The sequence below is a fragment of the Prionailurus viverrinus genome, chromosome F2 (genome assembly GCF_022837055.1).
Source record: "Prionailurus viverrinus isolate Anna chromosome F2, UM_Priviv_1.0, whole genome shotgun sequence".
Lineage (NCBI taxonomy): Eukaryota > Metazoa > Chordata > Mammalia > Carnivora > Felidae > Prionailurus > Prionailurus viverrinus.
The window spans coordinates 26487926-26512865 of NC_062578.1; the positions used below are offsets into that span (position 1 = coordinate 26487926).

At 34.5% G+C, this 24940-nt stretch overlaps 1 long non-coding RNA gene across 1 annotated transcript in view; it reads left to right on the forward strand.

Moving 5' to 3' along the window:
* Nucleotides 1-12634, forward strand: part of LOC125156137 (uncharacterized) — a 50346-nt gene extending 37712 nt beyond the window's left edge. The window contains exons 2-3 of the long non-coding RNA XR_007148490.1: nucleotides 11446-11551; nucleotides 12581-12634. This is a non-coding gene — a long non-coding RNA (uncharacterized LOC125156137). The remainder of the gene's footprint in view (nucleotides 1-11445; nucleotides 11552-12580) is intronic.
* Nucleotides 12635-24940: the final 12306 nt, after the last annotated feature.

Consider the following 24940-nt stretch of genomic DNA (forward strand, 5'->3'; position numbering starts at 1 on the left):
AGTCTGAGGAATAACTATCAGATTTAGCAAAGTGAAGGCCATTGCTGATGTTGGTAATGGTTTCTTCTCAATGATAATGGTAGAACCTAATTAAGTGGACCACGAGAAAATGGGATAGAAGAAATAGAAGACCACTAAGCATAGATTCTTTCAGAGAGTTTGTTATAAAACTGGAGGTAAGATATGAGTGAGCTAGTTGAAAGAACTGGGTCTAGGCAGTTCTATTTTCTTTATTTTAAAATATGGTTGAAATGGAAACTTGTTGTATCCTGATGAACGATCCACTGGAAAGGGAAAAGTGGAGAATGCAAAGGAAAAAGTAGAAAATTGCTAGAGTCAGTTGCTGGTATATAAGTGAGAGAGTTACCTTACTTATGAGCATTTAGAGTTCATCCACAGTAACAGCATAGAGAAAGTAGAGACAGTTTTTGGAAGTCCTGTTTTTATTGCTTTCGTATTCTCATTGAAGTAGGAAGCAAAGTCATGAGTTGTATGTGAAGAAATCACAATAGGTTTTGGAGGTGTAGGAAAAACGATTTTCTAAGACAGTATGTAAAAAAATAGATTAGATAAATATAATATTACTTATAAATACACTTAAGAGTCCATATGGAAAAAGGGTCCATTTTTCCAGCCAAGTTCAGCTTCAGGGGTGCCAGAGTAGAGTAGGTAGAAAGTTGGATTTAACCAGGTTTTTTTTTTTTTTTTGGTCAAGCAAGTGGGAGGAATTAAAAGAAAGGTTTATTATAATTATTTACTATAAATTTAAGGTGCATAGTGAAGAAAAGACATGAGGGTACTAAAAAACAATGACAAATTGCTAGGATAAATGAATTGAGCGTTCTGATGAAGTGCAAAGTTTGTTAGAGATGGGAGTCAGAAGGAGTGGGATGGAAAAATAAAAATAATAGCAGAAAGGATGCGTATTAAATTGAGATGCAGAGTTGTTATTGAGAAATGTCAAGGTCAAGGGTGTGACCTTGGTATTCAATAGCTGCCATAGGGTGGAGAACAAGATCATTGGATAAATGAGGAAAAGGATTTAAGAGGTCAAGGTATTGACTTCTATGTGGAACTTGAAATTGCCAAGAAGACGTGTAGGTCTGGAATTGGAATCAGTGAGTCAGGGACTAACTTCTCAGAAAAAGAGGGGGAGTTCATTGGGGAGCATTAGATGACTACAGAATGTAGTGATAGTGATCTGGAAGCAGCAATGAGGAGCCAAAAAGGCATCTCCTTCATTTCTAGTCCCTGAGGCAGAAAGAGTATGGAAAAGAACCTATTACTTAAACAGCTTTAGAAGCAGTGACATGGGAGAGTCAAATAGGAGAAGGGATTGAAACAAATCAGTTGAAACAAATAGGAGAAGGGATTTTGCATGAAAGTAGTTTCATATGAACTTTAAAAGTAATTTGCTGATGATTGACCCTCAGGTCTAGAAGGCAAAATTTAGGAGATGGATAGGGTTAGGAGAATCGGTGGAAAGAGACATGGGCCACAGCTGAATAGGGATTTGTCCTGGGCCCATTGGGATATAAAGTGGCATGATGCTATTTGTCCTGGCATTCCAAAGTTAGGGAATGGAGGGCTGTGATGGTAACTCATCAAATTTGACTGAATTGTCTGCCTTGGGTTACATTTCTTGTTCGCTTGTTTCTACACTCAACACTACGAATTCTGTTAATCAGATAAGTAGAGCAAAAGTAACTGAAGCCAACCACTGTCTGGAAAATGACTTTTTGATATGGTTTGTGATTAGAAATTCAGAAGTAATTTTCAAACATAAGTACCTGTGGAAGTCCTAGGTGGTGTCATTTTTACTTTTTGTCACTGACTTTTAATTTAATAGTTACTTTAGTCTTGGTCGTACTCTGCAACAATCTTATTTTCCTTTCTCTAATATCTAATTCAATGTTCCATTAATTTTTACATATTTTCCCCTGCAATTATTCTGACATATGTAATTCTTTTCTTTCAATTAACAATTTTTTTAATGTTTATTTAATTTTGAGAGAAAGACAGAGGGAGGAGCAGAGAAAGGAGACATGGAATCTGAAGCAGGCTCTAGGCTCCAAGAGCTGTCAACACAAAGTCTGACATGGGGCTCAAACTCATGAACTGTGAGATCATGAACTGAGCTGAAGTTGGACACTTAACTGACTGAGCCACCCAGGTGCCCCCTGACATATGTAATTCTTAAGATATCCTAACTTAAAATAATTCATCAGTAAGCATGGATTATTTTTATTTACTTTTTATTTTACCTATAGTAAAATTGGCTGCTTTGATGTACAGTTCTTTGAGTTTTGACCATTTCAAGGAAATGTGTAAACATACCACAGTCAATATACCAAATAGTTTTATCATTACTAAAAATTCCCTCATGCTGCTCTTTGTATTAAACCTCTTCTCCATCCCTAATCCTTAGCAACCACTGATCTGTTTTCTATAGCTTTGGCTTTTCCAGAATGGAAATCTAATCAGATTGTCATTGGTCTTCATTCTTGACAGAAATTACATTCATCCAATTATTTAAGGCAGACATTTGAGAATCATCCTAAGCAATTCTGTCTTTGGACTCCACATCTAATCAATTATATATTCCTTAATATTTCTGGAATCCTTTTCCACTTCAGAGAGCTGGGAGAAGAAAGAAAAGGAAGTTATTGGAGTTTTCACCTTTAATAAGTATGGTTTTGATATTGATGGTCATTATTTTTTAGTTTTTTACTTGAAGTTTTTCCTTAGAAAACAGACTTTATTAATCTCTTTTGTAGGCTTATGTTGGTGCTAGGAGAGAATTGAGAAAATTTGAGACAAAAAATGTAAATATAGGCTCTAGCCTTCATTTGGAAAGGAGTGTACAAAAGAAATAATTTGAAGTGAAAATATTTTCCTGGGATGGTGGAGATCTTAACAGAGAATTGGTTAGATTGGATATTGAGAGAGATTCTGACAATCCTGTCCATTAGGATTTAAAGCAACCAATGATTTTTTTCTACTTCTTCACCATTCACCTTATGCTATCCTACTACTAGAATATTCAGCAATTCCTTTACAAATGTGCTATTTCATATCTTTTTCTTGATTATCCTTCTGAGCATTAAAATCAGGCTTGGCCAGGTGGCTATCTTTTCAATATTTGAAGTATGTTTGTTTGTTTTTCTGTTTATTTATTTTAAAAGTTTACTTATTTTGAAAGAGAGAGGGAGCACAAGCAGGGGAGGGGCAGAGAGAGAGAGAGAGAGACAGAGAATCCCAAGCAGGTCAGTGCAGAGCCCCATGTGGGGCTCAAACTCACGAACTGTGATCACGACCTAAGTGAAATCAACAGTCAGACACTGTACCTGACTGAGCCACCCAGGCACCTCTGTTTTTTTTTATATTTACACTTTGTGAATTTGACAAACATTTATTCTGAGAATAACTAAATTTTCACTGTTTTGAGAATTGTTTGGAGTTTGCTACAATATTTATATGTGATATACCAAATAAATTCCTCGTTGAGAGATTGACAATAACCCTTTCCAATGTAACTAAAATGTGTGCTCCAGTCCACAGTGCTTTATCTTCCACATACTTTGTGGAATATTAGCATGAATCTTACAATGAGTAAGATGAGTGCCTCTTGCACTGAATTTTGAACTTTCTTTATATATAATTTATGTATGAAGGTCTTGATCTTGCAGAAGATGGAAATTTCTATGGGAAGAGGACTAGAATAGCGAGAACAAAACAAAAGAAAACATAGAAGCAAAAATAGGAAAGACACATATACACATAAATAGAAAAGTTTCTTATACCTGATTAAATCCTCACACTAACAGCAAACTTTTATAAACATTGGGACTGTGTTGGCAAGTAAAATTATTCTAAACTTTTTTTTTTAATCAGATAGGGGATCAAAACAGAATGAAGGTGATTGATGTTACAGTGGCTAATAAAAAAAAAAAAAGGCCCCTTAAGCAGTCAGGTGAAATGACTTAGGGATAAGAACAATTGGTTAGATTTGGAAGATGTAAGACTTCTAGAAAACCCACAAGCATTGTAATGCTCAAGGACCTATGCACACTCTAGATCTTTGACTCATAGCACTTTATTGGTGGACGAGTATGAAGACTTTGCTTTAAGTATTTCCCTCTTGAATGTTCCAGTCTATTTCAAACTTGAGTTAACTTTGAGAGTCTTTCCAGACTTTTTGTCATTCGCTCACATCAATCTTCGTTTGGTACCTTTTGGAGTATTGTCTACCCCTGCAATCGGCCTCCATTGTTTCTCATACAGGTCCTAATTCTCTAGTATGAAATGATTTCATTTGTGAACTAAGTAAACCATATTATTGTGTTACACATTCTTCTTGTTTTTCCCTATATATTAATTCTAGAATTCGTTGAATGGAGTTTCAGAATAAGACTCACTATGAATACGGCAAAAATTAATACTAGAGCAATTGTTTGCTAGGTAGCACAATATAATTTTTCTATCAACCATTCTACATTTTCAAATAGGGTAGACCAGGGCTAAAAATAGTGCTGACAGATGAAAGACATAAATGGCAATTTTAGTGGTTCAAATCCTGATTTTGCCACCAGTTTATTTTTGAACATGTTGGGTATTAACTTTTCTAGTTCTGATTTTATGCATTATTAGATGATAGAATTTGGTTAGGTCTGTTGATGCCAGAATATAGATAGCAACAGATTCCTTTCCCCAAACAGATGTACACTGGAGAAAAATGCACAAAGTAAATCAGATCCTCTCTGGTAAAAGTTTGAGGAGTGGAGTGGAAAACTTGAACCCCCTGAAAGGAGTCTTTGGGAGAATTCATTTTGAAAACCATCGTTCTCCCATGATAGGTAGGATTTCTTGTGCTTGTGACAATCCGTGAGTGCAAGTTGTATTTGAAGATTTAATTCAGACAACGTATCTTAAATTTGAGTATTACAGAGAGATAGGAAGGGAAGAAAAGCAAGACCATTAAAGGAAGGTTTACATTTAGGTTTTTCTTTTAGCCTCGTGTTAGATTTGGTTCACCATTTATTTAGGGATAAATACCAAGCAACTTAATAGGGCATCAGCTGTTTGAGTCTTTGAACCTCTAGGTATAACCTTAACCCTAATCCTCAAACAGCTGCTTGAACCTTTGAATGAATGGCCAAAGAGAGAAGGGAAGGGAAAGTCAGGGAGAATAGTGAGAGGTTCAATAGGGGGACTGAGTTGTGAGTATCGACTGCCTACCTCCTCCACCTCCACAGTCTTCACCACAGCTATTGGTGAGCGTGTTTCTATTTTAATTTTCCTATTTATTTTCCTATCAAGTACGAAGCTTACTTATTTCAGTTCTGTTCATCAAATACTCATTGAGGGCTTATTCTGTGGCAGTCAGTCTGCTAGGTAGCAGAGATACAGAGATAAGTACCACATGCTCTTAATCCTTTGAACAGGTTATTTCAAATACTGTTTAGAGAAATTGCAGTTGATGGAGCAGAGAGGGATCAAACATTTGTATGCTTTTTTTTTCCTCCCTGAAAATATTGGTTTATAAAAGCAAGATGAAAAAACATTTGAGAAGGAGATATGTAAATATGTTTGTATTCAAGTGGTACAGTTGAGTTATCATGTTTTCTAATCTTTGAGACCTTAATTTCTGTATTTGTGTTATAGAGTATTGAGTTTCCTTTCTCACATCTATTATATTAGGAAAGAAATGAGAGATGAATGGGCCAGATAGGAAGTAAAGAGGAGATAGCAAGTGTGTATATTAAAGGTTAATGGGAAAGAAGATAGGAGATTAAGTTAGAATTGAGAGGAAGTGTTAGTAGAGTACCGAGAAGGAAATTGAATGGGACTCACATATGTTAAGAAAAAAAAGAAGAGAAAAGAGACACATGAAGCAACCAGAAGAGAAGATAAATATAAACACATATTTAAGGAATTTTGCAAAGGAGAAATCTTCAAGTTTTGTTTGCAGCCAATCTTGAATGCTACTGAAAATTTTGATTTCAACTTTTCAATTCTGGTACAATGCCACTGCTACCATGTAGGAGGTATGCTTTTGGGGAGGACTGAAAAACAAGAGGGTGTTATTTCACCATAGAATGCCACATGCTTGTACTAGTGAAATGGTATTTAAATGTATTATAGATAATAAAGTAGAAATAACTATGTCGTATTCACATAATATATGTTATATTTAAAATATTACTCAGTGAAAGTCTGTAAAGAAAGTATTTCAGTGTCCTCACTGATACTATGTATTAACAATGTCCTGTTGATCTCCTGATACAAGAATGATGTAATAACCTAAAAGCTTATTTCTGTTTTAGTTTTTGCAATAGCTGCAGTTAGAGACTAGGAGCCTCTACACCCCTAAAGTATAACATTGAGAACCATCTAGATTTAAAAACAAACTGCAATATAGATCATCTGCTCTAGGAAATGTGCACAAGTGAGCTGTCTCTTAATTTCAACAAGCAATTCATATGAAGGGAATGTAACTAACTTAATTATATTACATGTAAGAGACATGAGGTAATGGTGCTTTTGATGGGTGAGCATAAAGGAGGACTGGAAAGTAGGTCTGTATCAGTGCATCTGCAGTATCACTCGGGGAACAGGAGGCCCTGAGGAAAGGAGCCAGTGCCGGGTGCTCACGGCAGCCAGGGCTCTATAGCTTTGCTCTTAGCATCCCATCAGGCTGAGTGATGTGATCCACTAACACACAGCTCCCTTGCCTGGAGTGTAATAAGTTCATTGTACAGAAAGCCTGGTCCAAACTGTAAGTGAAGCTCTTAAAACTTTAGCCTTATGCTTTAACGTCTTTTACTTCATTGGCAAAATTGGGCAATAATGGTAACAGTTTCATAAAGCTATTATGAAGATTATGTTAATTAATAAATGTAAAGTGCTTACTGCCTGGCACATAGTAAGTATCAAATAAGAATTAGCTAGAACATAGAAGCCTGGCTCTTGTTCCCCCATCTAGTTTATTGCTTTATCTTCAACACTTACTACATAATGAGTGGCCAGTAAGATTTGCTGAAAGGGTGAACAATTTGATAGCTCATGTAGTCTTTTAAAGGTGAGATAAGGAAACACAGAAAATAATATTTTGGCTTACTTAGCATTTTTATACTGTATTAGAAATTAATAAATTTAAGCTTTGGTCTCTTAAAGCATTTAGTTACAGAGAAAGACAGATACCATATGTTTTTAATCTAATGTGGATCCTGAGAAACTTAACAGAAGACCAAGGGGGAGGGGAAGGAAAAAAAAAAAAGAAAGGTTAGAAAGGGAGGGAACCAAAACATAAGAGACTCGTAGAAACTGAGAACAGACTGAGGGTTGATGTGGGGGGGGAGGGAGGCCGGGGTGGGTGATGGGTATTGAGGAGGGCACCTGTTGGGATGAGCACTGGGTGTTGTATGGAAACCAATTTGACAATAAGTTTCATATTAAAAAAAAACTTTTAGTTACATTACATCAGTAAACGAGGACCTGATCTTTCTTGGAAAATTGATTATATACAGTTTCTAAACCTATAAAAATGAGAAGTCACCTGGACCAAGGCAATTAATGCAATTATTTAGGTAACTTGGAACCTCCACCATTTACCATTCATGTGATTTTGGCTGTTACCTAATCTCTCGTCTGTTTACACATCTAGAATATTGGAATAGCAATGATATATAGAGTGTTCTTTGGGGGACTAAAATGAGATAATTTATATAAAGTGATTTTCAGAGTATGTAATATATAATAAGTCCTAAACAATTCACTCTCAAACACAATGTTAATTCATTTACTAATCCAATCAACATTTACTGAAGTACTTGTCATGTCAGATATACAAAAAATGAGTAAAATATGGTTCCTATCCCCAAGAATTTCCAGTGTTGTAACATAAGGGACAAATAAAAAGGCAATTATCAAATAGTGGAAGTGCTCTTATAGAGAGATAACAGGGAATCTTAGGAGTTTACAGAGATGGAACCTGAATTACATTTATGTAAAATGACTTGATCAGCAATATATTTTGAAATTTCAATATTTTTAAATTCTGCATTATAATAAGACTAATGTTTATTAATTAGTAAACTAAGTCATTTGGTCAGGAAACACTTAGTATGGACCTAATATGTGTGAGGCCAAGGATAACATATATCATCTGATCTAATCTTTACAACGTGAGGATGCTCTTTTATTTTGTCTACTTTTTACAGATAAGGAAACTCAGAGAAAAATAAAAATATGCCTCATGTCTCACCACAGCTAGCAAATGGCAGAACAGTGTCAAACCAAGGTCTATCTGCCTCCAGAGCCCCCTGCAATTCAGTTTTAGTGTAACTATTAAATTTGCATTTGTTGTACTTGTAGGATTTTGTCTAATATATATTGTCTACATGAATCATGCTACCTCTGTTTTGGATGTTTTTTTAAAAATTTTTATTTATTTTGAGAGAGACAGAGTATGAGCAGAAGAGGGGAAGAGAGAGAGAGAGAGAGAGAGAGAGAGAGAGAGAGAGAGAGAGAGAATCCCAAGCAGGGCCTACACTGTCCGCACAGAGCCTGACGTGGGGTTTGAACCCAATTACTGTGAGATCATGACCTGAGCGGAAGTCAGACACTCAACCCACTGAGCCACCCAGGCTCCCCAGTGCTACCTCTTTAGCATTGAGATATCCATTTCCTTAGATTATAGGATTAATAATGAACATTTTCTTTTTTACTATACTATTTTCTACTTAGGTTATTGATATTTATAAATTGTTAAAGTAGTTTCTTAGATGTTTATATAGAACAAGCTTCTATAGTACTATTCATCAGAATCCTTTTCAAAAACTTAAGTTTTAGCTTTTGGTTGCTTGTATATTATTTCTTAAACATTGACTCATAATTTCCATTTCCATAGCTAGAGATTAAAGTAATTAACAAAATGTGCTCTTTTTTTTCCTATTGAATACAGAGATTTTTATCAAAAACAATGAATTGTTCTAAAGTCATATTGCTATTGGAGAGCACCAGTATAGTTCTGGTTTTAGTCTCAGTGATAAAAGACAAAAATAGTATGTGATCATTCAGTCTGAGTTTTGAGGGTGGTGGCAATGAAGCCTTGAAACAGATTTAAAACGTCACTTGTGTTTTTGTTTTGTAAGACTTAAGATATGAACTTCCTTTAGAGCAAGGCTAAAACTTTGGAATGGGGTTAAAACTCAAGTATCCTTTTCTGTTTCATAAAATTACCTTACATTTCTGTTCTGTTTGTAGAATTTCACTTCCTTTTTAAAAAATGCATCAGGTAAAAAGCATTTATAACTTTTGTTCTGATTTTGTAACTCATGAAGTGATAAATTTGCTTATTTTCAGTTACTTACCAGACTATTATCTTCAGAGAAGTACATGCTGGCTTTAGGTGACCCTCAGGGTTAATTGGAAAGATATCTGTGCCGGGCTTGCTGTATATATGTTCCTGTTTATGACTGGAGGATGGGTAGAACTCTGTACATTTTCTATCCAAGGAAGAGTCTGAACAATGATGAGGCTTTGATTAATACTATTGATGCTTTAATGGCTCATTTTATATCCTGAACACTGGGGGGAAGTATGTTCCCTTCTGTAAAGACTATGGTTCTTATGACTCACTTAACACAAATAGCAAAAAAGCATGAAAGATCTCTTGTCTCACGAGAAGAAATGGGTGGCCGTATAATGCCAGTTGCATATATTACTGAACTGTTACAGAGGAGAGGAAATTACCCAGTCAGAATAGATATGTCTCTGTAGCCTTGTATCCACATTCTAATAGCCACAGAGTTTATCTTAGTCTGAACCGAGCTCTAAGTTATTAATTGTTTTAATGATTTCATTGATTTCTGTTAATCTAGGTAATGTGCCTTACTAAATTCGGTAGTTTATTTTGCTTTTCAATTAACCTTTTACTTTTGTTATATCATTTTTTATTAAAAACAAAGGTTTTATCTGCATTTTAATGATATGCCTATCTTAGTATATTATGAATTATATTTAGCTATCTGTACTGCAATTTTCCTGAATACTTTAGGATAATGGCACACCATAACGGCTCAGTATTTTATTACAGGTTATCATTGATACAGAAGACTTTTAAAAGACACTTGAATAAATTCTAGAATTCTTTATGTATAACCAAAATATATATTTAAATTGTTTTTTGTATTTTTAGAATACAACCATGAAAGAAATGTAATGCTTACTTTACTTTTACTCTTCCAATGTAGGAATAATGTTACTATTTCAAATTAAATTCAAGTTATTTTAAGTTTGTTCAATTAATAGATACAAAAACATATTATAAAATTTTGGAAAATTTAAAATGGTGTTTAAAAATAGTACATTCCGGAAGAAAGGCTACTGTATGTGTATACTTTCTGTGTTTCTAAAATATTTCACCGGCTTATATAGATTAATTGATATTCAAATACAGTCTGCCTAATGAAGATCGTAATTTGTTTTGTCAGATATAAAGTTATCTGTATATTTATAAAAATATTAGTGAAATGGTCCCACGTGATGCTGAGGTAGGTTCTCTATTCTTCATTCCTGGGGAGTCACATTCACACATAACTTTTGTACCAATTAAAAACTGTTAATGACAAAACATTGTAATTGATTAGTCTTTGTATATTTACAACTCACTTTAATTGCTGAAAAACGCCATTTGTCAGTTTCATGTTCTATTGACAATGTTATTGATTTATCTGAATTTGGCTTTGTCTTGTCTCTCGTACATAAAACTCACATATGCAGTTCAAATGGGAAATGACTGTATTGATTTCCTTAACTTGAGCCCAAATGCTAAAGATTTTTGGATAAGCTTTCTCATTACTTAAGCCAAAATCAATAAGAAAGAGCATCTTTTAATGAAAGAGCAGTTTGAGCAACGTACTTCAGAAATAGGGTCCTGTTCATTCTTTGCTTTACAAATCGATCTCCTAGGTTCCTTAAGTGAGGTCCAATTGGTTGACATTGTGGTTTGTCTTTGTGTGTAAACTTGCAGCTTCAGAAAAGAGAAGATGAGCTACAGAGACAGTGGAAAGAAACTCTCTCCCTGAGAAAGAAGAGTTCAGTACCAAATGTAACTAGTGTTGAAATGCAGCACAATTTACAAATATACCAGATAATTCTTACATCTATCAAGTTCATGCTTATATGTGATGATTGGACAATATTTTAAAAGTTCCTTTCCTGTTTTGTTAATATCTATATGTGCATATTATATACATTTACATTAATCTTATTTAGCATTTGCTTTTATTTATACAGAAAACCTCTGCTCATTGCTGCAGTTGATATTTATATAATGCAAAGTAGTTCACTGAAACATCAGGTCATTTTTACAATAAGTTTTTGTTAAGTGATCTTTGGATTTTCATTTTTTTTCACTGTTACATTTCCCATTTTCTGCAGGAAGAGAAACACTGGAGGTGAGCTACAGCAATAAAGTGCCCGTGCTGAGGAACGGCAAAATGAACTGAACATATAAAACAAGTTGTAAGGACAGGCCAAACGTCAGGTACTGTACTATGATATCATTAACTTCTGTGAACTACATAAATTAAGCTGATTATGCCTTCACTTAATTAACTGAGAATGACCTATTGATGTATAGGCCGAGTTAGCTAGAGACCGCTTGCTGCACTGTACTTAATTTATTGGTTTTCAATTAGTTCTTCTCTTGCCCGTGATTGTTGAGAAAAAAAAATGTCCATTTACATCTATTTTCTGTAGTGTGGTTTTATGCACAGTGAGTTTCTATTTAAAATTTTATTCCGAGTACTATTTTTTCTTTGCCAGCAATGCTTAGGTAGATTTGAAGAGTTTGTTTTGTTTTGTTCTCGTATTGTTAGATATAATTTGGTTTCTGGAATAAAAGAATTCTACACATGAATTCATCTTGCTAGTGTTGTGATATTATTAAGTTATCTTTAGAAAAGATCCCGTATATTCCTTTCAAGAACTATTTTGCTTTAATTACATTTTGGAAATTAACGTTTATCAAATTTACTGTTAAACTATACTTTTGTCAAGCAATCTCAGTGAAGAAGGTTCTTTGGTAAACCTTTAGATTTTTGAGATTTTTTTTTCTCTAAAAACTTGAGTTTTTTGAAGTGGGAAGATTATAGTATGAATGGTCATTCTCAGTTGCCTGTGGTAGTAGGACAATTGTACATGAGAATACCTTTAGACAAAAATTTATTCTTCAACTTTTGCCCTTATATACACTGATTTTGTGAGGGCTGAGAAACCTCACTATGTTGCCCTCTACTATATAGCTTTTATAATCCAAAATATATTATAATCCAAAAACATCTTTTTGATAAAAATCAAAAGATACTTATTAGATCATTCTTATGATCTCAGTATCTGAGCCTTAGAACATTTCACTAGAGATTGGTAGTCTGATTTTAGGTATTATAATGATTTTAATAATTTATTATTGATAGTTATTATAACAGGGTTAGTCAAATTATAAAAGTAAACTAAATATAAGGAAAGTATGTGACTCTGCTTTGGTAATTTGCTTTATCTCTCCTAAATTTAGGTCTGTATCTGAGAATAGAGTTAATAATGGAATGAGGACTCAGGACCCTTTGAGGTATTTGCCAACTCTTGCATATATGCGGTATAAATATTACTTGTTCTGGAAGTTCTGACAGATAAATATTTCTATGGGTTGGAGTAATCAGAGATGGGTTAAAGATTTAATTGCTCCTACAAGACATATATGGGGGACAGTATATTGATAATCTATGTTAAAATTTCATGAAGAATCTAATTAATACTGTAGGAGTTTGTGGGCATATGAGGATTTAACATTCTCATTATTTGTGAATAACCCTGAAAGCTCATAATGTGTTGTGTTAATGTGTGCATCACAAATTTGAATCTCATACCCTGTACCCATGCCATGGCATTGGGAGGGAAATTTAGCAGCTATATTCAAAGAGACATTGTTTCCTACACGTTTTCATATATGCAATGATATATGTAATGATTGGCCTACTTAAATTCCTAGCCACATTTTCCTGAATTTTCACAAAGTGTTTGCTCTTACAGAATTTGTGAATTAGGGGAACAACAAAAGACTCAGTATCTTGTTTGGAAATATCAAATGCCTGTTATTTCTTGAAAATCTAAAGTGGATTTCTGTGACAGAAGGGGATAAAACTTATGTTTTGCAAAGAATATATGCAAAATTCACCTCTAGTTTTGTAATTTATGGGATTTCAAATGGACACCAAAGTGGAAAGGTTATATATGGCCTATGTGTGTGCGTATTTGTGTGTATGTATGTGTGTGTGTGTGTGTGTGTGTGAGAGAGAGAGAGAGAGAGAGAGAGAGAGAGAAACAGAGAGAGACGAGAGACTGAGGTGTTCAGGGGAAAGTTTTGAATTGGAGATGTAAATTATGAAATTGTTAACATATCAATGTTATTAAAGTCAAGAGAAAGGATGAGATGACCAAGAAGTAAATGCTAAGTAAAAAGAGAATCAAGGAAAAGAAGCCTTGTTGGTATTCCAACATTAAAAGATGAAGGATATGAGAAATCAGGAAAGGAATCAAACAGCCAATGATAATAAGAAATCCAGGAGAATCAGGAGCTTTAGAATCCAAGCAAAGAAAACATTTAAAGGAGAAAGAAATGATCACCTGTGTAAAATGCTGCTTATAGTTCATAATATGGGAGCTAAAAATTAACAGTTAAGCTTAATTATATAGAGGTCATTGGCGATCTTGACAAAAACAATTTTAGTGTCTTGGTGGGTGCGTATTTATTCTGATTGTAATGGTCACAGTAACAGAAAAAAAATATATAATGCAGAAAATAAAGAGGATCATTGCTAGAGCAATGTTTTGAGAGTGAAAATGCTGATAGAATCTACTAGAAAAATGGAAAGTTTGGCCGTAGTTAAGAACATGGGCAAATCTTCCCCAGTAATATAAAAGAGGGTAACTGGGCACAGACACAGTAAGTAGATGTGATAGTCTTGAGCTATCGAACTTTTCAGTGAAAGAAGAAGTAAGGTTATCAATTTAAAGTAACAATGGGGAAGGAAGTGTTGGAAGGTTGAGAAGTGAAAAGGGATGAAATATTTTGCTTGGACAGTAAAGGAAGAAATTGGCCATAACAAGTAAGCCAGAGTACTTAAAATACTCAGCTTTATTCTAATTGAAATGTTCCATATTTTCTCATACCAAGTCTGTCATTCTAACATATTAACATTCTGTATTGAAACTGTGTGCTCAGTTTCTGTCTGTTCACTAGATTATCAGCAGCTTGAAGGCAAGATGTATATTTGATTCATTTTTATATTCATAACATCCAAATGAAGTCTCTAGAATGAAGTATGAAATTAAGAAATACTTGATAGATAACTGAATAATTTATGTGATATATTGTATGTTGTACTAAAGGCGTATAAACAGTCAAAAAATATTATTTATATTTGGGAAAGTTGATGCTAGGTGTCATTTCATATTTAAATGGAACCATCATTTTGGGGTGCCTGGGTGGCTTAGTCGGTTAAGCGTCTGACTCTTGATTTTGGCTCAGGTCATGATCTCACGGTTTGTGAGTCTGAGCCCCACTTCAGGCTCTGAGCTAACTATGTAGCCTGCTTGGGATTCTCTTTCCCTCCCTCTCTCTCTGCTCCTCCCCTGCTTGGGCATGCACTCCCTCCTCTCTCTCTCTCTCTCTCTCTCTCTCTCTTTTTCTCTCTCTCCGTCAAAATAAATAAATACACATTTAAAAAATAAGTAAAATAAAAATAAATTAAACGGTCATTTTTTTTTATAGTCCAGCCATTTTTTTTTTTTAACTTTAGGTGCATTACTCACTTAATCATTCTCCTAAGTTCATGGTCACCATTGGTTCATACAGCCCTCATAAAGGCCTCTCTCTCCTTATAATGTTTATTTAATTTAATAGAAAATTATTTTTATTTCCACAAGGATTATATGAGAACATGGCTTGCCAGCAAAGACTGTGTGGTAAGTCTTTTGACTTTTGACAGTCTTGTAGATAAAATATGGAATCTCCTTATACTCATTATAGTTTTAATTTTAATTTCTATAATCTAAAGGAAATTGAGCACCTTTTTATATGTTTAATGGTTATTTATATTTTTTTCTGTGAATTACCTGTTAATATCTTATCGTTCCAATACTATGATCATTTAGTTTCTCGCCATTCTTTTCTGCAATGAGGATGTCTTCTGTTGCAATAACTTTTCCAATAACTGCAAACCTTACATAATCTCACATTGACTCATGACCTCATATTATTCTACTTTCTTCTGAATTTTAAGCCCAATAAGCTTTATTTTGGATGTTCTCATTACTTGCAACTATTTGCATTAGTTCATCCTATTTAATAGGAAAGAGCCTCTGACCTCATTATTTACACATTTACTAAAGCAGCTGAATATTTATACTTTCTATTCCATCTGATATTGCTTAAGTGGAAATATTTTCTGAAGGTTCTAAGGTTCTTGATATTTTTTCCTTACATTAAAGGTTTAATTTGATATTTCTCTGTGGGTTAGCATCCTTTCACTATGAAGTATGGGTATCCTGCCACCAGGAACAAGCAACCAGCTTCGCAAACAGAATAATTGGTGCTATTCTTTTCACATACACAAAAGTAAGTTAAAACAGGGTAGAGCTTTTATCATCAATTGATTCTTAGAAGTCCTTTCTTGATATTTCAGCCCCAAGGCTTATATCAAAGTTGTTTCCTTCAATGTGGAAACTTCAAGCTTCCAATTCACCAGTCTGCAAGCCCTGAGCATCAAAGCAGACCTGGCCTGTGATCCACGGCTAAGCACTTACTTTCTTGAAGTGATGCTTAGTGCTCTGATTCACCATCAAGATCTGAGGGTGCTGTTATGAGAAGATAAATTAGGGAACCAGACGATTAAACCCTTTGGCCTCCACTGAGATCTTCCTGAGCAGGAGCACTTGTCTCCAATTCCTCTTTGACCTGTTATTGTTTCCATATGGCGGCCACTGCTCAGGACTCTCACTTGACTTACACACGATTCCTGAGAGATTGACATGTGTGAGGATCCTGATTGCTTCAAACAGTAGTTGTGGAGAGGCCATGGAAACCAAAGGGTCTTTACCACTGTATATTATCTTCTCTTTAGCTACCATTTTATTTCATGCCAGAACTCATGCTCTTTTCTACTATTCTGACAATTAAAACTGTAATTTTCTTTATTTTTCAAAATTCTCTGGTAGTTTCTCATTTCAATCTGTCAGGCTGATGGCTTTATAATTTCCTTACTTAGAGAAGTCATGATTTTAAAATACTTATCATCATCATCGTTGTCTGCATTCTTATTCTGATTGAAATTTAAATAAGAGGGAAACCAAATGATGTATGATTTATTAATATTTCCTGCATATCAAGTTTTCATCATTTTGTCCAACTTTCCTCCTGTGTCACATGTTATATTTGTGCTCATCTAACACTGTGTGAAGCTCCATTTCTCACCTCTTTGTTCTGCCTGTCAAATGACTTAAAACAGAAAGTAGAAACGTTAGATCTTTGTTGTTTTAAATATATACATTTGGGGCGCCTGGGTGGCTCAGTCGGTTGAGCGACCCACTTCAGCTCAGGTCATGATCTCACGGCTCGTGAGTTCGAGCCCACGTCGGGCTCTGTGCTGACAGCTCAGAGCCTGGAGTCTGCTTCCAATTTTGTGTCTCCCTCTCTCGCTGTGCCCCTCCCTCATTCATGCTCTGTCTCTCTTTCTCTCAAGAATAAATAAAACATTAAAAAATTTTTAAAAATAAAATATATATATACATTTATATTGTGTGTGGGGGGGAACTGTTCCTCAGACCCTTTCCAGTTGATCTTCTAGTCACGTCAGTTACCCCGATAAATGTCTTAAATCCATTTCTCTATCTTTCCCCCACTACGCAGTTCAGGTCTTCATTTGGGCCTTTCTTCCATTGGTCTCCTCCTCTTCTATTTATCCTCTCTCTGTTAGGCTAGACTTAAAACATGCACACATATGAACATGCAGAAATCTGATTAGATCATTCCTCCACCTAAAATCCTTTTATACTCCCAGATAACTTGAATTTCTTTTCAAACCAAAGCCACCAGGAATAGGCAAAAGAGAAGCTAACTCAGGCCGTGCTTTGAGTGTCTCATACCCAATCAACTATAATTCCACTTTTTTTTTATTTGTTCGGCACAGCTAAAATTATATTTAAAGATAAGTTCACCATTTACTGTGATTATGCCATGTAATGAAGATCTTTCAGATGTCAGTGTCTTACAATGGCAAACATTTACTTTTCTTGTCCATAGGTCTTTGGATTGGTTCAGGTGGTTTTGCTGCAGGTACTCGAGGTTTCCTCCTCGTGTCTTTCTTTCTGGTATGAGTGGCTGTTTGTGGCCTCTTTCTTCATGAACATGCGGAAGCAACAGAGACAGGTCAAACAATACAAGCACATTTCAGAGTCTGCTCAGTTCCTATGTGCTCAAATGACATTGGCCTACGATGTCACATAATAAAGAAACATGCTCAACCCATAGTGAAACCATGATGGGGGTATAGAGGGCATGAAATATAGTGAATAAGTAATAGCACCTACTACAAAAAAGCCCTCCTGTTCTACACAAAAGTTTTAAAACAATTGATCTGCCAGATAAAGTGCAAACCTTAAGAAATAAAAATCTACATATGACCTTTAATTATTTACCTTTCAGTTTATTTTCCGCAGCTTTCTGCTATAGCTGAGTAGTCATTGCAGCAAATTAATCATAACACTTTCATACGCATATACCTTTTTCTCTCTTTTGAATGCCCTATATCTTCTGGGGAAAACTAGTTCTCATCCCTGTTTACCCACCTTATTATTAAAGCTTGCTGTTCCCAAATAAAGCATTTTCCTGGCCAAAATTAACTAACACTGAATTTTGAAAGCTAATGACTCACATGTAGGCATAGATACATTTAGTTCATCCAAGGAAAGATAGGCCCTGTTTCAACCAAAGTCTGTAAAGGAATGCTGCGGAATCTGATTTTGTCCACTCTGATTCAAGAATGTTGATTGAAGAAGTTAGACTGGACATAATTTTTCCCAGATTTTAATATACTATAGTATATTAAAATATATATATATAAATATATATTGTATGTTAAATACTATAGTATATTTACTATAGTATTTCCTAAAAGAGGCGCATCATGAGTGTGAGTGAGGAAATTATGAAAATAAGAGTGGTGTAGACTTTATGGTATAGTTAACAACCGTAATTTATATAAAACAGACAATAAGTGACATTCAGTAAAGTTTTTATATTATTTTCTCCTTAGGGTATAACTCAAAGACTATGCTCTATGGTTTGCGTTCCTTTTCTGCTGGTTTCATCCAGTTCTAACACTCTGCTGTGTATCTTACACTGTTCCTGAATCATATGTGCTATGTTGGAATGTTACTTTCTTATATCAGAAACCTTAATTTTTTTTTTAATATATGAAATTTATTGTCAAATTGGTTTCCATACAACACCCAGTGCTCATCCCAAAAGGTGCCCTCCTCAATACCCATCACCCACCCTCCCTCCCGCCCCCCATCAACCCTCAGTTTGTTCTCAGTTTTTAACAGTCTCTTATGCTTTGGCTCTCTCCCACTCTAACCTCTTTTTTTTTTTCCTTCCCCTCCCCCATGGGTTTCTGTTAAGTTTCAGAAACCTTAATTATTAACTTTCTATTCAGGTACTTGTTCCAAAAACAGATTTTAAGTAGCAGATTTAATCATTTCTACAGCTAAAGAGGCATTCCTCACTCAAATTATTGCTGCCAAACATTGTCTTCTCAGCTTTTAATATCCTAGGGAAGATAGATGATTGATAGATAGATAGATAGATAGATAGATAGATAGATAAGGCAAGTTTACTCCACAGGCTGTGTACTTTGCTCCATATCATCCGACCCTTTGTATTGTACTCATGCAGCAAGGAAAAGGATTTTGTTTCACTGTCCTTGGGAAGAGCAGTAATGTAGGAACAGAGCTGAATATGGTTCTGGATGGAACTGAAACGTGGATGCTACAATACTAGTTAAGTAAACAATGCCTTGGCAACTCCGGCTTTTCTGCTTCTCTGTTATGATCATTGTCTAGTATGTTACATATACATCATACATACAAAAGATAGGAAATTGAATTTGTGTTTGCAAGGAACTTCTCATGGTAGATGACAGATAAGCCAAAGCAGAGGTATGCTGAAGATGGTTGGCACTGTATCAAGAGATTGGATTGTTTAGCACTTCTTTCTACTTCCTTGTTCAGTGATATATTGATAACTTGAAATTGACCATGGTAGGAATATTTCGTCCATGGAAATTGGCAAATCCTTCAAACCAGAGAGTTTTTATTTTTTTATTTTTATTTTTTCCAGAGAGCTAGTTACTAGTATACCAAGAGCGAAGCCTTGCACTTTTATATAAATTTTTGTTTCCTTTCTTGATTGTCAGATTTATAAGTTCTAAGTAAATTTCATTTATTTCATCTAATTCATAGTGTTTTATATATATTTTTTCACACATTCTATTTGTTTCCACTTAAGATAATCACATATCCCAGTACTTTTTTTTTCTTTCTATTAATCCTTAAATTCTTTCTTTCTTTGTTTCTTTTTTTTTTCTTCTCAGGATTCTGATCAGCTATTTATAAAAAGATTCTGATAAAATGTTATATATTTCAAAATTAAAATGAGTAGCATGCTTATTATGTTATGTTACATTAAAATGTTATGCTATAAACATGCAATAACTATCAATTCTAAATATTGGTTCGCAGGGAATTTTAAATTCATGTAAAGAATTTTCTGATTTATATGCAAAGACAGAAACTTGTTAGCTTAAAAAGATTCTCTCTTCCCCAAGAGAATCTAAATCTTAAAAATAAGTAAACTATATTTTTATTTGAAACTATTCAAATAGACTCTTCCCAAAATATTAAAGATCAAGTTAAAATAGATGTTATTCAATAGTAGCTCTGCAACAATAGGTAAAACTAAAAAAATCAAGACTGCAAAAATTGTATGATTTTGTATATTTTTCTGATTTTCTTGTTGGGTATGGTACTGTGTCCACAAACCTGTTTTCAGGACTTGAGGGATATAAAATATTTGTCATAGTGCCCAGCAGAATATGTAGTGGCTCAGGATCTTATCAATAATTATAAGTAATTAGAAATACAAATTAATATTGTTGCCAGAGAATCTGTTTCTAAACACTAGTGACAAAACTTTATTCTTTATTATACAGAAACTAGGGGGTAAACAAAATCATCTTTATTCATTTATAATTAGAATGTGATATTAGATATGTGCTCCATAATATTTCCTATGTTAGGGCTTTGTATATGTGCATTTATACTTCTTAACAATTGTCTTTTTTTTTCCTTCCTACATTCTTAGTCTTGCTTTTACTACCCTTTATTCAGATTAAATTTCAGAGTGGGAAAAATCCAGGTTGTGGTGCTTTAATAGTGGTGTAGCTTTGAGCAATTTGATTTATGCCCCATTTTCTCTATCAGTTCAATTAGCAAAACAATACTACGTATTCCATATACTGTTGGAGATTAAATGAGAACCTATTTATAAAGTACTTAGAGAGTGCCTTGCACATAACTTTTATCAAGCAGATATTAGCATTATCTTTCACAAGCCACCTTCTCTGGTAGTTTCATCCCTGAGGTCTTCCATTGATAATCACTCTCATCTCTTAATATCTGGAGTATTTTTTTTAATGTTTATTTATTTTTGAGAGAGAAAGAGAGAGACAGAGACAGACACAGAGACAGAGACAGAGCATGGGTGGGGGAGGGGCAAAGAGAGAGGGAGACACAGAATCAGAAGCAGGCTCCAGGCTCTGAGCTGTCAACACAGAGCCCGATGCAGGGCTCAAACCCACAAGCCATGATATCATGACCTGAGCCGCAGTCAGACGCTTAAAAGACTGAGCCACCCAGGCACCCCAATATCTGAAGTATTTATCTTAACTACCCAGCCGTGTTAATTTTTCTTTATTTATTCTAGATTGTAAGGCTCTTGAAGGGACAAGATTGTTTTTTATTCCTAATAGAATCCCAAATCTGTAGATTTAAAGCAAACATTTATTGTTGATGGTGAAGCTATTGATAGAAGGTTGGAGGAAGAGCCTCACTTACTCTTCATAGATTTATTGTCCGAAAAGATTTCGTATTTGCACCCACACACTCTCTTGCACATCACACTCAACTGTACAGCACTTATATTTCTTGTGCGTGTCATGTGTAGTTTATTTTCAGAATTCTTGAGATCTAAATGCCTGATATTATATAAATTAGAATTGATTTCTTCAAAATGGACAGCAATACATTGGAAAATACAGCATACATTGGAAAAAAAATACAGCACAGAGTAAGATTTAATAGGAAAAGCAGACCCTATTTATTATTAGCTTTTGTTTCATTGGCAGAAATCTTTGTGTTTTTTTAACCATTTATTTAGTTATTCTTAAGTAGGTGGGTTACTTTCTCATTACATATGAAAGGTTTAACCTTTTCAAATGTTTTGTGTTTCAACACAGCAATTCTTGAGAAGCTGAAATTTTAACTCAATAAGCATACAGTACAGAAGACAAACACATAAATCAGTAACAGTTTAAAAAATAAAGGTTAGTGTTGTTGTCTTTGTGATCATCAAATGATGGAAGCCATTTATGTCAATGACACTGTTGTGTTTTTGAACTAGATCCTAATTCTTTTGTTTGCCTTCTGCCTTTAAAATTATTCCTGAAACAAGTGCAGTGGCAAGCTAATTTTCTACATTCATTTACATAATTGCCATCATAACTTCTTTTATCTTGCATCAATTTACAACTAAAAGCTCAGAATGTTTCTATACAATTATTATTTTTTACTTTACATTTCTAAAGAACTATTGAAAGGGTTGATGATTTCAGGCCTTATTCTTAATAAATATTAACTTAGAATAGAACAAACAGGTGCCTTCTCGTAATATGATCACTTAGAATAAGGAGGGGCATAATTTGAACACTTAGTACAAAGGGACATTTATTTTTGGAACTCATAATGGTGTGTTTTAACTAGATATTAGAATATAAATAAGATTAGAGAACATGCATACAAAATGAAAGGTATCTTTGGCTATATTTTTATGAGTGATTTAAGAAAATTTAAAATTAAAAGAAAAAATAGTGAGAGACTGAGAACACTCATTGTTAATCTTGAGCAAGTGCTGGGATATAGACTCCACCATACCGAAAAAAAATCATGCTTTGAGTACACTTAGGCAGCCATTTTAATCAAAGATAGGATAGAGAATATATTTCTTTAATACACCATTTGATCTTCTATACATTCATTGACTTTAGTTGAAAGTTGCTTAGGGATTTGACTTACATAGTGCAAACTACACAGACTAAGCTGATGAAAATAAACTACCAAATACTGAATGGGATATCCAAATTTCTGGCAGATTTACAAATATAAATATTGTAGAGAAATCAAATAAGTTCATATAATATGTATACGATGAATACATAATATGCATATAATGTACATATATTTAACAGTTTAATCTTTTAAAATACTTATTTAAATACCTATTTAAATGCAATTGCATTCTTCTGATGATTAACAGAGATAGGGAAAAATAAATATTTTTTACGTTGTTTCAGTATTTGTTACATAGCACAAGCAGCAAATGCAATTTCTAGAATACATTTTGAATACAATTATTTGATTTATGAGTCTTTCGTTACCTTATAATATTTTACCCTGCTTCATTTATAGGAGAATATGCATTTTACCATTTAAAATGCAATTAGAATACTAATGTTTATTATGTAGGCACATAATTATTCTGTTTTATATACATTTTATTGAATTCTCACTAAACAGTGTGATGTGTTATTATTACACCCATTTAAAAGTGAGAAGACTAAGAGTCATAGACATTTACTCCCTGGAGATTATTCCTAGTACATGACAAGGCCAAGGTGTAAACCCAGGTTATGTGTTCCCACAACCCATGCTGCTTCCATTCTGGCTTATTGCCTTTCATTGCTCAATAGTCAGCATTACTTAGGAAATAAATATTCATACCTCAATGAAATAGTGACAGGATAAAAATTTAAAAATCGAAACTGAAACACAACAGCACCACTTGGCAAGCAAATGTGGAAAAAAGGTACATTTCAAACTACACCACTCTTTAATCAAAGCAAGAATAATACTACATCTCTCATAATTTAGATAAAGAAATCAAATCTTCCAGTGCCTTATATTGAGTTGAGCAATATCCTCCAGTTGATAGTATACAGTGTATGTACTGGCTTTGTCCTAAGCTAGTATTCATGGGTTTAGTAATTAAGTGGTGTTAATGTGAACAGCTTTTCTTTGTATTTACCCCTATTGATCCTCTAACAAAATTTTGTTTCCTATCCCCACAAGTGTAAGCTTTGCTGATCTAGAGGTCTGTTTCCAAAGACAGAATGCTTCCTCCAAGGGACACACAATGGGTTACTTTAAACCAAAAGTGGAGTCTGCCGTTTGACTCTTTGGGGTTCTGTCTGCCAATAAGTTATCAAGCAAAGTAATGAGTTTGTGCCAATTGGGGTGACTAATCTTCAGTTCTAGGACAGACTTGGGTTACTACTACACGATGTGAATAAAGAGGATTCTATTCGGAATTCAGAAGATTTTCTAGGATGTCTCTTAGTACTTCCGTATCTTCTGGATCAAGTCAATGGAGAGCTATAACAACACAATCCAAGTAGGACTGAACTAATTCAACAACTCACTTCTGACAGCATTAAAAGTTAGCATCACCCTGGTATTCAAGGAACTTTGACTAGCTGAGGGCAAAGGAGAAAGAATATAGAGAGAAAGAAGTTAGGTATGTATCAGCTACAATCATGTTGCTGCTTGCAAAAATGAAAACTGTAACAGTTACGTGTATTTCTTCCTAACTTTTATAAATATATTTAGAAATTTAGTAACTGATTGTTTTTCTCTTTTCATCTACTACTCTCCTATCTAACATCACATTTGTAAGCACTAGCTGATTTAATAGTTCAATATTTTAGTTACAGGATATCAAACAGAGGGACTATGACTCAGCCAGAAGAATGGGACATTAATTAAAAAACGGACAAGATGACTTTGTACCTGTAGGAGGAGAAAGTTAACATGCTTTTCATTGTATGCAGGATAGGTATATAATATTAGGCAGAAGCATGACATTACTATCATCTCTATTTGGAAGTTAAGTATGGTCAAAAGAAGGGTATTTGGGTGCCTAGCTGACTCTGATGGCTTTAGAATGTATTGACTTCGATAGGCTGAACTACATTTCCCAGAAACTTTTCCTTTTATGGTTTTTGCTTGTATTTGGCCACATGAGATATCTGTGTGAGACTTGGAAAATAAAGCAGTAGCTGTGTTCACTCTAGGAAGATTGGTAAGTTCTAGCTCTTCTTAGCTCATCAAAGTTTCTGTGCTTTTGCTTACTCAGATTACTGGCATGGACAGAAGCCCAGCCCAGGCCTCCTGCTGGAGCTCCATTGTCAATGTCTCAGGTCCGAGCCAGGAGCAGGTTTGGTTCTTTGGTATAGTGACAGCTCTGTCTACAAGTTATCCATGGCAGTGAGATTGGAGGCTTGGAAATGAGAAAAGGCCAATAGGGTCTCCCATGATGACACAGGTTTCAGTCATCATTGTTCTTCCCTCCTTGTCCATCTTTCAAACCTTACTGCCTGTCTTGTGCATTCAGGTTGAGTGGAGATGAAACAGTAGACCAAGACTGTGATACCAGCCTTCACAAGTGCGTAAGTCAAAACCCTATAGTAATTCTCTTATTCGAGAA